Here is a 15,316-nt window from a genome sequence, read left to right on the forward strand (position 1 = left end):
TCCTTTCACTTCACAAAGGCACACCATTAATTAAGTTCTACTCAACTATCCACATCAAGTATCCGCATCAGAAATCAGCACCTACACAAAACACGTTATCTCACCTTCACTTGTGGAAGTTCTGCATACAAAGTACTTGTGTACACAGAAATGGCTCTGCTCAGACTTTCTGGCTGCTTCCAAGCAAGTCAAATGAAACTGCTTTCATAGATGTTTGATAACAAACAACTCAGGAGTAGTAGGGAATGGCACTGGTTGGTTTTTTCCCTGCTATGGGAGACATAAATATTCTCACCATTTTCTTTCAACTCCCTGTACCCAGTACAAAGAAAAACAGTCCTCTATAGACAATTCAAAACAGAAACCTCGGTGAGGTGCTCCAAATTGCTGGTAAAGAAGACCTGCTTTCTAAAGAAGCCTATGAAATTACTCATAAAAAGGAACCTGAAACTGAATATATCCCTACAGCCCACTTTCCAACATGAAAGACATTTAAACACCAATACATGTACATGATATCATTATATTAAAAAAAAGAGAGAGAGAGAGAGAGAGTTGATTTTTTTCAGAGCTCCTAGGGAACATCAACACAAATGTCAATATAATTCCGCAGGGTACCTGGAACAACACTGACAACTTTGTACTTCTTACAAGCATAAATGAAATGCAGACTAGGAGTGCTGTTACAGTTCCAGTACAAAGCAATTGCTTTGTAATTGCACACTTGCACACTTTAAGCTTCACAATAAGATTAAACTTTGTTTTTCATATGGTTATATGATGACTAAGACAAGCAATTCCTTCCTGGTCTTCTAGAAAACAGAATGAAAACCTGTGATTTATTGAAACTAAAAAAAATGCAAGACAAGTTCACATCACAAAAAACCAAGATGCAAAAATACCTAAGCCTCTTACTTCTCGAGATAACGTAACAAATGAAATGAAACTTTACAAAGAGAATATAGATTTTAGCCACACTTCAGCTGTGACAATTCAAGAAAATATCTTCCATGTCTTTCTACTTATACAGAGGTGAAAGTCGGTGAAAAGGCATGCAAGAGGGCATGGCAAGCTCAGGGCTCCCAAATGCCACGTTTACCTGATTATCCTCAGAATGTCAGCTCAAGCAGGAACCTCACCTCAACTACCTATGAGCAACTTTGTTAAGGGATTTCCTTCCAGTCCTACAATAAGTTGGCCACAACATGGGGAGTGAACAAGTTTTTAAATAAGTCTGCTTTATGAACAACCTACAAAAAAAAAAACCAAAGAAACAAACAAAAAAAAACCAACTGAATTTGTTCTACTACTGAGGGAGGAGATATAAAATCATTAACATAGGGAATAAACAATGTTTCTGAAGCCCTTATATAAGTTCAGAACCACTCCAGAACAACTTTTTCCCTCCTGAAACATGCAAGCAAGAAAACACATCTTTAACTAGACAAGAAATCAGTTTCTCTCTTTCACACCTATATGAAAACAAAGTTTGGATAAACATGAGAACCATTACCATCTCCTCCTCCAAATGACTTCTGTCACTGGCACGCTCTGTATAACCAGCTAATAAAAGCTTCAATACAGTTTTAAATCTGCAGGTAAAATATATCCTTCCCTACAATCAACAGTAAAGAAATGTTTTAAAAAAGAAGTCTTGCCTTCAGACACATTTCTGAAAGTTCTGCAGCCAATAGGATGGTAAAAATTAAAAGTAAACACAATAAAACAACAACAACAAAGTAAACCTAAAAAAAAAATACTCGGTCCTTTGCAATACAGTGAGCATCTCTGTACTGACAGCATGAGAAGAACACTGATGATGAATCATTATTTCATATCAGATTGGAAAAGAAAATCTGTGGTGGTCTAGGACACAAAGTCTAATAAAAAAATGCTACACACATTCATGGATGTTGAGGGTCATTAAATAATGAAAAGATGCACAAAAATAATTAGCTTACAAAAACTAAACTGATCCTAGAGCAAATAAGTGCGGAACATTTTTAAGTGTGCATACTTGAAGTGGTATTACTTTTAAACATGTATAAGGGTCAGGTCAACAACAACCAGAAGCACGGGTGTGATCCCATCAACACTTTCCAAGTGCGGAAGAGCAAGGCCACATGTTGCAGTTCAGTAGGGACACTTGCATCAAAAAGCAGCAACTCTACATCCTCTTGAATAGAAGAGCTGCAATCCCCCCAAATTAAATTTCTGATGAGACGTAAACTGTCAAGTTCTATCAATGGCCCAGACACTGGACAAGCACCAGAATTTATTCAGGAAATATCTGGAGGACAGGTCCCAGTATTTGTAACAACAAAACCTATCTCCAGACGCCTTTGTAAAGTAGCTCTGCTGCAGATAAGCATTTCATCTCAAATTCTGCTACTGCCAACCTTAATTTATGTTCATACTTATGAAATTTTTCCCTTATGTCCTCTGGGAATTAATCAATTTTTAGCCACTTACTAAAAATGAAATATTCTGTGTCTTTACCATTCTATCAGGTTCTAAGTGGTAACAAATATTGCCCTTCACTCTCCTGCAAGCACAAGCAGGAGTTCGGTTCACTTATTATTTGGCAAGACCAACGTAGAACTACTATTCCCACCAAACACTCTCTCTCAACACGATGCAGTTGGAAAACAGAAGCATTTTGACATCTTCCTGAAGTCGCATGACTCAACGACTATGCCATGACATTATAAAGCCATCCACTACATGGAACTTTCCCTCTGTGCTTCAATGTAACTGTGACGTGCCTGGGGCAGGCAACTCCAGTCTTCCATTCCACCCTCCTCCTGTGCAAACACACACAAGCTATAGTTTAATTACTGATACTTGTTTTCATTTTAAAGGTTTACTGGGAGTTATCTCACATGCTACCTTGTTTCAATGATACTATGCTCCGCTTTTGAGAACAGCAGTTGCTGTACCAATAAAAATAAACCCAACTAAGCAATTATCAAAACGCAATTCTGTTCTAATTAGTACTTGCAGAAGTAAAAGCAAATAGAAGGATGAAGAGGTACAGCCTAGAAGAACATGAAAACCAATGAACAACATTAGTAATTATCCACATAACAGGGAAAAATACCCAAGCAGAAAAGAACCAGTGCATGAGAATTAAATGTTAGAGGCACTAGCGGACCATTTGCATGGTCAAACTACAGTTTAAAATCACACCAGTAGAGAGTGAAACTAGGAATCAGGTACTCCCATAGCCTCATGCCAGGTTGCAGTAGGGCACATTTTTTCCTTTCTGCAAACAAAGCCTTGTTCCAGTCACACTGTGGGACTGATTCATGTTACCATTTGCACAGTCTGACAGTATAGCTAAAGCATTTTAAATAGAACAAAAAATACTAATACCCTTCTGGTTTGCATATTTTACCAGTAGAAGAAACTTCAGTTAATAACTTACATATCTGACAATAATCTGAAAATAAAACATCCTGGAGGTGGTGAGCTCCAGCTCTTATCCCTGTGTTTCACCTGCCCTGCTCATTCACTGAAGGAGGAACAGGAGAGAGGACCTCTTTCCCTTCCCAATCCCGGGCTGTCAAGACGGGGGGAAACAAAGACACAAGCAGAGAGCAGACGTGTTCACATGCTCTGCCCTAGTAGTCTTACCTGGCTGCCACTGTAACTGACAGTCCAACGGTACGACCAGCTGAACTTATCTCCTTTCCTAACCCTCCAAAATTCTCAATAGATCATAACTCAAGAGAATATTTGTAAATGAGAAAGTGTTAAAATCAAAATGAAACGTACATGCACTATTTTAATATCTTACCACTTCATCAGACACTATCATTTGCCAGAATTTTCTGAAAGCTGGAACTCTGGATACCTGACACTCCTGAAACATCACCTGTGCAGCAAAAGCCACATTCAGCAGAGTTGTAGTCCTATGTGAACTGCATAGCAGATGCTGAGACTTAATTTCTTTCAAGTGCGCAGCAAAAGCAACAGGTGATACCATACAAAATTGGGTGATAACCTAAATTCATTGACTTGATGGTCTCCAGCTCACTCTCGCTGATTGATGAGTTAGCTTTAACTTTAGCTGCAAGCTAAAGGTACCTGGGCGAAGGGGAGAAAAAAACTGAACAAAACCCAACCATCACTCCCTTCTGCCCAAGCTAATACAGAGGTATGAAATCTCTATCTATGATGTCTCATGTGCACAAACAGGATTTTAATTTCCTGAAGTTTACACAAGCACCAAAAATCAATGCGAATTGTTCAAAAGAGCTTGAAAACAAACCAAGAGAAAACCATGCTTGCATTACTCCACTTTGCAACTCTTTCTCCAATTTTCACAGAAATCTAAAATCAAGAAGGAATAAGACTGTGGTCAGCAAGAAAATTACATCAATACGTACACTTCCTTGTTCTACCATCTTATTCACTTTGCAAAGTAAACCCATCACAAGGGATGATTCAGAATCAACACTGACAGCCAGAGTGTTAAAAATGAATGTTGAGGGGATGTGCACAAAGTCATTCTTAACATAAATTCTTCTCAAAGAACAGATTTAACTGCATTTTGAACAAGTGAGGCTGTCATAGTAATTTAGTTATCAGCCTCCTATCCTCAGCAAAAGGAGGAATACTGATAAAATCTTAAGAGATTCTGTGGTTCCTTTTATTTGTAGCCCAAATTTCCTCTTATTTGGGAAATGCAGATCACATTTGCAAATCTTCAATAAAATATCTATAAATAGATATTAACTACACGACAATGTTGGGCACTTTTTCCCTCTTAAGTAAAATCTATCTCAAGCACACAGGCCTTAAAAAAACAAGCAATGCTCTCTAGGCAGGAATCTCAAACTGTCAGGAAAGTATTTTCTTGCCTCACATGTGAGTGAGTCAAGTAAAAAACTTTGTTCAGATAAGTAAAACTACAGAGCAGTTGGGACATAAAGTATATCTCAGTTTTAATCTCAATTTTTTAGACTAACATCTGATAACAAAAAACCACTCTGCAGTAAGTTGCATATACAAATATGCAGAAACCTGCATGCTTTCCTCTTACATCAGAATACCCTAGAAGCTGGGGCATAAGTTGCCTAGCTTATACAGCTCACCCTCCAGGAAAAACAAATCCATTATTTTATTTAAACTACAGTAAGCACAGAATATTATGCAACTATGAGTTCAAAAAACAATACATTTTAACAAAGAGGTTCTAGCACCTCCTACAAGTAGCAACTTAACCACAGTGTCTCACTCCACCCAGCTGCAGCTCTGCACGGGCACAGCAGCAAACCATTACAAGGTAGGAAAGCCCAGCTCCACTGCAGCAGTAAATGGTATCACAGTATCACAGTAAATGGTATGCTGACTAACAGAAAGATGAAATATTTCCTCTATCAGTACAAAAGCTAAAATAATTTGTAGAAATTAATGTTGCTATCAAAAGAATCTCTAAAGTTTCAAGACTTCAGAAAAGGAAGGCTAACTCCTGTTTCAATAGGGCATCAGTGCAAATATATATAGCGGACAGATCTTCACACTATCAAATGTGATACCTATTTTTGTCATTGCTGATCCACCAAATGCTCATATTCTTGAGGAGGAAAAAAACAAACAACCACCATGAAAAACTGGAGGAAAAGCACGATACAGAAAACAAGTCTTTGACCACAACCTTAAGAAAAAAAGCTGAATACACGATAATGCATAATGATCAAAACATTTCAAAGAGAATGTAGGCAGCAGACCACAGACTGGTGCAGAGGGTAATGGGTGGAAACCCCCATCAGTTTGAGATCACCAGACTCCTTTTTTCGCACCCCCACCACTATCAGAAAAGAGGAAACAAGAGCAGGCATTTGGTGGTTAAGCTCAGGAAAGAGAGACAAGTGAAGTCCTTTTGTAAGCGTGGCTCTATGAAAAATTAGTTGGCAGTGACTGCCATGATTGTTTTCTGTTCTTCATGTCATAGAAATTGAAATGATACTTTGGCATAAGTAAGCATCTTTGAATCAATCAGCTATTTGCCATCAGAATAAAAACCAGGTAGTGTAGATATAGTGGTTCAGCTTACAAGAGGTGATTGCATACTTTTTGAAAATTGTTTTGACTCTGAAACCTCGAGGGATCTGTTTCTTACCCTCCGCTATTAATTTGACTTAAGCTTTGCTGCAGAAATTTTAATTTCTCACTTTCCTTTTTAATATACACTCATGAAATTGCTCATTCGCATCATAACCCAACTTCATCACACCGCATGCCAAAAATGAAGCGGCTTCAGGCACAGCAGGTTTCCTGAATGGAAGAATTCAAAAGAAGCCAGCAGCAGGAGACCATGGTTTGGTAGCACATCTCCTCCACACATTGCTCTGTGCTGAAGCAGTGCCCCACTACGGGCTCAGGAGGTACGGTGCTGTGCATTAAACTACTCAAGAGATGAAACATAAAGACGAAAAGAAAACTCAGGATGATTTAAAATATCTCCAGGCACATTTCAGAACAATGGAAGACAGTAATATTCACATTCCTATCCTTCTCCACATCTTTGTTTTCATGATTTACCTTTCTCCTCCCCAGGAGTTCCCTTGAAATCTCAGTGAAATACAACATGCCTTAATATTCACCTAGAAGCTGACACGGAACACTGCAAAACACTGTTACTGGTTTTCATCCCTTCCTGTCATGGCTTTGTGATTTTCGGTTGTTGGTATTCCACATCATAACATCACGTAGTGTATGTACCTGGTTCTCAGAAGAGAAGGACTGCTACATTCCCCAGGGTACTTTGCTCCTCTGTTACTATTTCTGGCCAGAGGGAAAAGATAAAAACTTGCAGATCACGAGACCTCATACCTTTTTCCCGCCTGTCTCTTGTCCTGGCAGCACCTCGCTCTCCAGCCGTCTTATCGTCGGTAGTAGAGTAAGGCCTACCTTGATCTTGGGACATTCTCTCTCTCTGTATTGGATTTATCAGCTTAAATTGTAATTATATTGTATTATAGTGTGTTGTTTGGCATTCCGATATCTTATTTAGTAAATTAGTTTGTTTCTCCTCAGATTGTTGCTGCTGTTCTTTGCTCTCAGGGCCATCTCCTTACCCTTTTTCCCTTTTCCCTTTTCCCAGGGCATGGGTCCGTGGGTCCCCCGTCCCATTCGTCACGGAACCGGGCCTAACGCCCGTAAACCATTGACACCTTCCTCAATTCCACTACATGTAAAATACATTGATAAAGCCTCCTCAGTTGCATCAGGATTCTGCTCTGATGAAGGAAGCCCCACTCTAGTGGTAACACTAGGAGCGTTACCACGTATTTTGCAATGTTGAGTTTTAAAAGCAAAATGACGGAAAGTAATCAGTCAGCAAGAGAGTCTCTCAGTACCATAAAACATCCCAGATTTCCAAAGCCATATTTCTCTAGTAGTGGAGAATATTCTCAATTTCCCACAGGCCAAACTTTTAATTAGAACTGAATAAAGATGTAAAGTTGAACCCACTGACAGACTAACAAAAAGGCAGAAGAGGCAAACTTCTTTAGGCCTTACGCAGTATTCACAGTCCAAAACAGGAAGGACTATCTGTTTCAGAAAGCCTTTGGCTAAATGATACTCTAAATGACTGAAACATAATAGTCATTAACAAATGGCTTGCTGCAACGTTAAGAACGTGACATTAAATGAATTCCAATGAAGTCTGGAAAAATAGAAAATGCAAGCATTAAATGAGGAAAATCACTCCGCCAGAATTAGTTCCAGCTTTCTCCTCCTCATTCAAAGTAGTTCTAGTTTTGCTCTCATAAACTCAAGATTCATCAGTTGCTCATGCATATCAAGTTCCTCAAATTTCAGAAGCAATGTGTGTAATTTTAAAATTGGTGTCCTCGTGCATGTTTTGTTACATTAGAGTTAATTCAATTATGTTCTGTGCCAAAGCATGCAAAAATTATTCATATTTTCAGGCTAAAAACAAAATTCAAATAAAAATCCAACCACTTAAACAGGTCTAAGAAAAGTACAAAGTAACGTATAGTTCAGTTGCAGCAAAAGTAAAAAGAAAGTGACCAAGACTCCTCTGCTACGTTGCTTTCACACGAAAAGATTATCATCTATTAGAACTCCCAGCTAGTGGTATTTTCCTTTTAAAGTAATTTACTTTAAACTCTGCATATATTAAAATAAATGAATACGTCAAGAAAGCTGATTTATCTACTGATTATAGCCACTCAGAGTTGATGTCAGAAAACTGAGGAACTCCCACATCACCTCATGAGTATGAAGAGAAACCTTCAGGGAAGAAGCTGGACGCCATGCAGGTGGGGCCTGGCTTTCCAAAGATGACTGCAGCCTTATGACGGTCAGTTGCAGCCTTTGGCAGCGCTCCGGCACCTGCCTGGAAAAACACTCGTCGTTACTATCGTACCACAAAAAAGTTGAGAACTTCATCACTGCTTTCTGCTAGATCAGAATGACATCACTTAAAATGAATATGCAAGAGTAATTACACTTGACTTAGTAATAAGATTACCAGTATGGGTTAGAAAACGATGACAAAAGTCTGCTTTGGGCAGAAGAGGTTCAGGCTGGATATCAAGAAAAAGTTCTGCACCAGAGGGTGGTGGGCATGGAACGGGCTCCCCTGTGGTCATGGCACTGAGCTGCTGGAGTTCAAGAATCATCTGTACAACGCACTCAGACGTACGGCCTGATTTTTGGAGGGTCTTGTGTGGAGCCAGGAGTTAGACTCCATGATCCGCACGGGTCCCTTCCAACTCGGGGTATCCTGTGGTTCTATGTTCTCTCCTACTTGTGCTCCACACGTTACTGTGCCACAACCCAATCCTAAACCACCCCATGTGCACGCACCCCCGATATCACTTCTGAAGACCCAAGGCCCACGCAGGCCCACCACCTAGGGAACACTGAGGGAGCCTGCACGGGGCGTGCAGACCTGCGGCCCACCCAGCTTCAGCCCTGTCACTCTAACAACACCCACAGATCTTAAGCCACCAAAATATTAATTTAAGTAAGAGCCTGGAAGAGGAAGTGCGGCAAAGCGGTGAGGAAACTTGAAAGCCACTCCCCACAGGGCAGGGGCACGCAGCAGCCAGGCTCCGGCCCCTCAGCCCCACATGCGCCTCACGCCCGGGCCAAGGAAAACCCTTTCCTAGTCTCAGGCACGGCCCAGCGTTAGCAGCTCCGCTCTGGGCGCGGTTGAGGCAGCGGGCTGCCCGACGGGCGGGGGCTGAAGCAAGCCGAGCGGGACCGGGAAGGCAGGGCTGAGGAGCGGGGCGCAGCCAGCCGGCTCTCAGCACCTCCGGGGCGGAGCGCAGCACGGCGGCCGCAGGTGAGTGCGCGGCCACAGCTGCGCCCCGTGGGCGGAGCGCGGGGCGGGGAGCGCCGGGCCGGGCCGGGCCACGGCGGCGGGCGCTGCTCTCTTGCTCAGTTTCTGTCTCGCTCTCTTCTGGGATAGCGCCCGGAGCTCGGTGGCGGTCCCGTGGGAGCGGTGAGTGTTGGCACCTGGCCCCCAGTGCGGCGGCACCCTCCGCTCGGCGGTCCCTGCCCCGCCTGGCGCGGGGTGAATGAGGAAGCGAGACGGGATCCGGCTTCCGTGGGGCTCCCGGCGGGGACAGGGGCTGCGGGCCGGGCCCGCCGCGACGGGAGGGCAGGCTGGGGGAAAGGGGACGCCGCGGCGGCGGCGGGGCTCCGCCTCGGAGCGCCTCTCTGTTGGGGCTGGGGGCTGCGGCGCGGGCCGAGCTCGGGCCCGTGCGCTTTGGTCGGTTCGGGGAGCCGAGCCCCGGCGGTGCCGGGATTGGGACGGCTCCTCCGCTACCGCGGGCCCGAGTGGGGCAGGTCCGCCAGCGGCCGGCCCGGGGCCGCGTCCCGTGTGAGAGGATGAGGCGGTAACGAGCTCGGTGTGCCCTCCCCTCTCGGAAGGGACACGGGGTTTGCTCGTCCCCGGCTCGCCGAGACGGGTAGCGCCAACTTCTTCTTTTTTCTTTCTTTATCTTTTCTTTTTTTTCTTCCCACCCGTCCGTGCCGATGCTCAGTTTCTGTCTGTGTGTGGCAGTGGGTGTGAGGCAGGTAATGCCCCATCCTCCCCGCGGTCGGTTTCCAGCTGGCTGCTGGCAGACAATAGGAGGGCGGCTGCGAGTGGGGGAGCAGCAGTGCCCACTCCTCTTGGGTTTCTGAAAGATGCACGCCCGGCATGCACACATCTTCAGCTCATCGCTGGGGAATTCCCCGCTCTTACTAGGGTATGAAATACTGCAGTAAGGGATGCGTGGCTCCGGTGTCCCGGCTGTGTGCTGCTTCACTCCGGGTTGCTCAGGAGGTACGGCGTAGGCAGTGGTGGTACGGACGCACCGTGCCCCCTTCCCACCTCTGGGCAGCTGCAGAGGCAGAGCCGAACTCATGCAGAAGGCAGGTGTGGGTGAGCAATGCTTGCGCCGTTCCTGGCCTTAAGGGTGAGTTTAAAGTCAGGACTGCAACTTCCAAACATCTCTCTGAATAGTCTGCATCAAAATTCTGGGTGCTCTTGTGTGTCCAGCTTCTGTCAAATCTCATTTGGACCTTGGCCTTGTCTCACGCGCTCCGACTATTAACACTGCGATAAGCCGGGAAGCAGCTTGTCCCGCTCTCCTTCCCTTCTGTCAGATAATGCTGTGCGGTGTTGTATCGATCACATGGGGAACTATAACCTAACGCAACTGATACAGCTTTCTGAACAAGAGATTTTGAGCAATAATCCTAAGAGCCTATATGCAGCGTTTCCGATTTCTTTTAGTTCCTGAAAATGACTGCTTTACGAAAATTAGAGTTTATATTTAATTGCTGGACTGCTGGTTTTCAGTTACCCCAAGGTGCTGCTATGGGAATTTTGAGGAAAGAATGAAACATAAGAGGGTGCAACGCATGGATTAGGGTGTGTTTGTGCGTTTCATAATGGAAATCTGTTTTTAAAATGCAGCTATGTGCTTTAGGTTAAGGAATGCTTAAATGCTGGCGATTTCAATTTTGATCCGTGTACTTTCTGTAAATGTAAAATGGTCTGCTGTTTTTCAGCAGTCTCTGTAAAATTGAATATAGCAAATTTCTAAAGGAGTATGCTTATCAGAACAAAATGTATAGCTTTTGAAAATCTTCACTTAAGAAGTAAGGCACATGAACAGGTATTTCAGTGGGCATTATTCGTATGGTTGTATGTGATGCTAAACTTCAAAGAGTTTAGAGGTGTGATAAACAAATTACAAGCTAGCAATACTTGGAAATTTTCATCCTACATCTCGTAATTCAGACATAGGTACAAAGGAATTGCTGCCACTCAGTGGCTGACACAGAAGTATAAGAACCTGTACTGTTAGGTGGCTGTAATGTATATGCGGTTACTGACTCTGTGGTAAGGTAATTCAGTGTCCCTGAGTCTGTATGATCAGGAAGATGCTCAGATTGTTCTGAGCAATTCTCAAACTTTTTTCCGTCTGTATTTCATAATTGTGACCATCCTGTATAGATGTGTCTGATGAGAGATGTGTTACAATGCTCTTATTGGATGGAACTGTGTAAGAGTGTTACGGAACAAATGGAGCTTTCTGGTCACACAGCTAGTTGAAAAGGTACTGCTTAAAGAAGGAATTATTTTTAAACTAATTACTAACAGGAATTACTTCTGAAGTAGAGAACTTCTGAAGTTTTGTAGCTACTTTGGTTAAAGAGAAACATTTAGAAGAGTCTTTAAAAGAAAACTTGATGATTTGGTACTACACAGTTCAAGGAAATGTCAGTAACACCTGGAAAGATGACATCTTTTCTTGAAATGACTGCTTTCCTAGGAGAAGTGTACAAGCTTTCAGGTCTCTGAGACTTCTTGTAACGTCTAAAAGCTGCAGTCATCAGAATTTAAGTTCATCTCAAATTGAGTACTTCGGGGCCTACTAGTTACAATTCGCCATCCATCCTGGTTTCTGTTGGAAGGCCTCTGATGTCGTCCTGTTGCTTTGCTCCTCCGCCCCGTGCCACGTTGCTCGGCTCTGGCTGCAGCTCCTGCAGCCCCTACACCAGCCCTCGCTCCTCAGCAGCTCTGCCACCAGGGCTGGGACCGCAGCATGTCTGGGTGCACCACAGTGGGCTTCTGTCCAGCGAGTGGCAGTAGCATCTACAGCAAAGCTGCAGCAACATGAGCCTCGGTGTGCGCTGTACAGTGTAAATACTTTCCAGGTGTTAGCCGGCACTGAGGTATGTGCCTGTATTGGGTTCACTGACTCAGGTATTTAAGTTCCCTACGGCTAGCTCAGGTGTGTCTCTTGGTGCTGCAGTCAAAATGCATCATGTATCGATACTCTGCCATCCCCTTCATTAAATATATGTAGTACGTATTTAACCTACCATAAAACGAATGGAGGAAAGAAGGAACAGGCTAGAGATTGAAATGGCTATTGCACGTGAGTCAGAGCTGAATGACAAAGATGACAGGGGATTTACCAGCAGAGTCTGAGGGCTGACTGGCTTCATTAGGAACCTAATTCCTTATTTAATCATCCACTGATGAGAAAGGCCATGGGATTTTTTACTCTAGAGTTATTCTTGCATACAGTGTCATCCTGGTTGTCGGGTTGTGGCCGAAGGGTGTCTAATAAATATCAGATCCATTTGTGTTCCAGCTGTTGTTATAACTGCCTTCTCTGCTCCGCAACAAAACTCAGCTTTCTCAGAATCTTTCTTTACCTGCGTGACATTGGTGCAGAATTTGATTCTGTTGAGATGTCCGTGGAATCAAAGGAATGTGCAGGGAAAGGTGGAAAACTGCCTGTTCCCATTCAGAGCTCTTTGGGCAGTACAGGAAAATTAGTCTCCCCGCATCCACCTGACTGTGCTTTGCAAAGATACAATGAAGAAATGAGCTGTGAGAGCTCTCTGTGGCCCTGGTAGAAATAATACTGAAGTGACTTGTGGTAGGTTCTCATTTAAAAGGCAGTTGTTTTTAACTGCCTTTAAGAGAGTTTCTGTGCTTTGTTGCTGAGACATTACCTCTCCAAGCCAGAGTTACTTCATGACCTTCCTACGGTATTTTTGAATAATCTTGCGAAAGCCTGCTCTGTAGGAAGCAGCGTGCAGCCGCTAACTCCATAGGGCTGCCTGGATTGTACTCACTGCTCCGGCATTCTGCTGCTATTCTCAAAGTCGCCAGGAAGGGTTAAGAAATGAGGGATCCGGTACAGCAGTACCGGGGGCATCACAAATGTGGCCTTGGCAAGAGTGGTGTAAAATATATTTCTGTTCTGATCTGGACCAGACTCTGCTACTAGAACTATCACAATGGAAATACCATGTGTATAGCTGCATCTTTCTGATTTTCCTTTTTTTTTTATAGTTGCCTTTTTCTTTAATGAAAATGTATGTAAATGGAGCAGTATGTCAACCTTTCAGTGACAGAAAGGCGCCCTGCCATCCATGCAGTAAGTCATATTTTGAAGGTATTAAATTAGCTGTTGCTGTTTTCTGAATGATGGTGGATTTGGCTGTTTCTGATTCTGAGATGGAAGTGATGTGGGGCAGATGTGTATCAATAGCTGCAAACCGAAGAGGCAAACCATAAAATAAATTCTTGAAAGATATTTTTCCAGAAAAAAAAAAAAAAGTGCATGAAACTACTCAGTAATTCTTAGGATATCTTCTCGGTTTTTCCTGTTAATTTTTTTTGGCTGTTGAATGTAATTTTCTATCAGGAAAAGCTTATGGGTGACTTCTGAGGGAGGGAGATGTGCGCTTGCTGTTTCCTGATGCAGTCTATCAGATCTACCTAAAAAATAAAAAGCAGCGCCTCTTTGTATTCCCCAGAAACAGGATCTTGAATTCTAAGGTGCTACCCACTTCGGAGAAGAAAATGGATATGTAACATGCACTCTTATCCTGCTGTTACTCGTACTTTTCCTTAGAGGTGCGAGTGAAATCTGGTCTTGTTTGGTCGATGTATCTGTGCATGAGTTGCTCTGATTTTCATTGTGTTTAGTCTTCTGCAGTCTCGTCTATGATTTGAGTGTTAATAGGCGTGGTTAAAACCCAGCTACTCGCTGTAAATACCGCATATCCTGAAACATTTGCAGTAAATGTAAGCCTCAGCCCCAGCTCTGTTCCCCATCCCTGAGCCGATCGTAGTGCTGCTCGTCTGGGGCCAACAGCCCAGAGCTCTGTCAGCTCAGCTTTGTTGGACGGCAGTTCTGTAATGATGAGATGACAAAGAGAGAAAATGGCATGGCCTTTAGTACTCAAATGTCAAGTTACCTTTGGAGCATTTGAATTATTTTTTTCCCCCTTCATCAAAGCCTATTTACTAGAAATCTACTGAAATCCTCATTTGTGCGTTTAATTCTTCCTCAGATTCTCTAGTTTCTTTTCAGAAGTGCAGTTCAGGCTTTGCTGTGGTTTCTCAGTCTAAGGAATTCATGAAATCCAAGCATTTGGTCAGTGCTACTTTGTACTAATTTCTGTGATGTTTTAATATTAAATATTAGACACAGCTTATGGGAAGAAGCATTCTTGGCTGCATGTCAGGTTTACCCTTCAGGTAATGGAGTTAGGGATGTTTTTATTTTATTTGTAGATTTGGATTCTTGAAGATGTAGGTGGATATTTGAAAAGCTGATCTGAAACGTGAGCGGACAGTCTCAATGTTAAGCTTGGCTTCTGCAGAGTGCCTTTTTCTGGGAAATTCCCCAGTGAGCACAAAGGCAGTGCAGCTAAGCTGTTGCTAACATGTTTGGTGGCTGCTGTGAACTGTGCTTTTCTGAGTGGGGGCTGATTTTGATTCTTTTTTTCAGCAAAGGAGGAATCCTGTAACTCTCCCTTAAAAGAAAATTCTCCTCAAAAAGCCTTCTGCGTAAGAAATTGGGAAGAATTTAGAAAGTGTGATCCAGCCAGCCGCTAGTTTAGGGGCCATTAAATGCTTGTTACGTTGTATTTTGCTGGAAAACGAGTGTGAACAGGCACAGTGCAGTAACTCCGATCGATTGTCCTGTTTATGGCAGACACTGACTGCCCTGTAGATCTTATCTCAAGGTCTGTATGGTGCGTTTTGTAGTGTCTCTGGATGACTTCACATTTTGCTGGCATGACTAAATGACCAAAGGAAGCAGCATTTGGTATCTTCACTGATGTTGTTAGTGCCTCTTGGACTGCAGAACTCGATACTTCACTTGCGAAGGAATGCAGTTGTTTGTGAGAATATATTACTGAAAGCTCTTGTGAAGGTAAGATTTAGTCCTGCTTATTTTTAAAACCGTGTTTAATGTACATCCCTGTTAGTGAGCACAGATGGTCCTCTTGCATCGAGTAGGTG

At 43.1% G+C, this 15,316-nt stretch overlaps 1 protein-coding gene across 3 annotated transcripts in view; it reads left to right on the plus strand.

Annotated features, from left to right (window-relative positions):
* Window positions 9,078-15,316, plus strand: part of PRKCD (protein kinase C delta) — a 64,083-nt gene continuing 57,844 nt past the window's right edge. For 2 of the 3 annotated variants that reach the window (XM_021409523.1, XM_021409526.1), the window contains exon 1: window positions 9,349-9,487. The gene's annotated coding sequence lies outside the window, so the exon portion shown is untranslated. Of the gene's footprint in view, window positions 9,329-9,348; window positions 9,488-15,316 lie in introns of those variants that run through there. The other variant, XM_021409524.1, reaches the window with a different exon arrangement.

Source organism: Numida meleagris, chromosome 11, assembly GCF_002078875.1.
Source record: "Numida meleagris isolate 19003 breed g44 Domestic line chromosome 11, NumMel1.0, whole genome shotgun sequence".
Lineage (NCBI taxonomy): Eukaryota > Metazoa > Chordata > Aves > Galliformes > Numididae > Numida > Numida meleagris.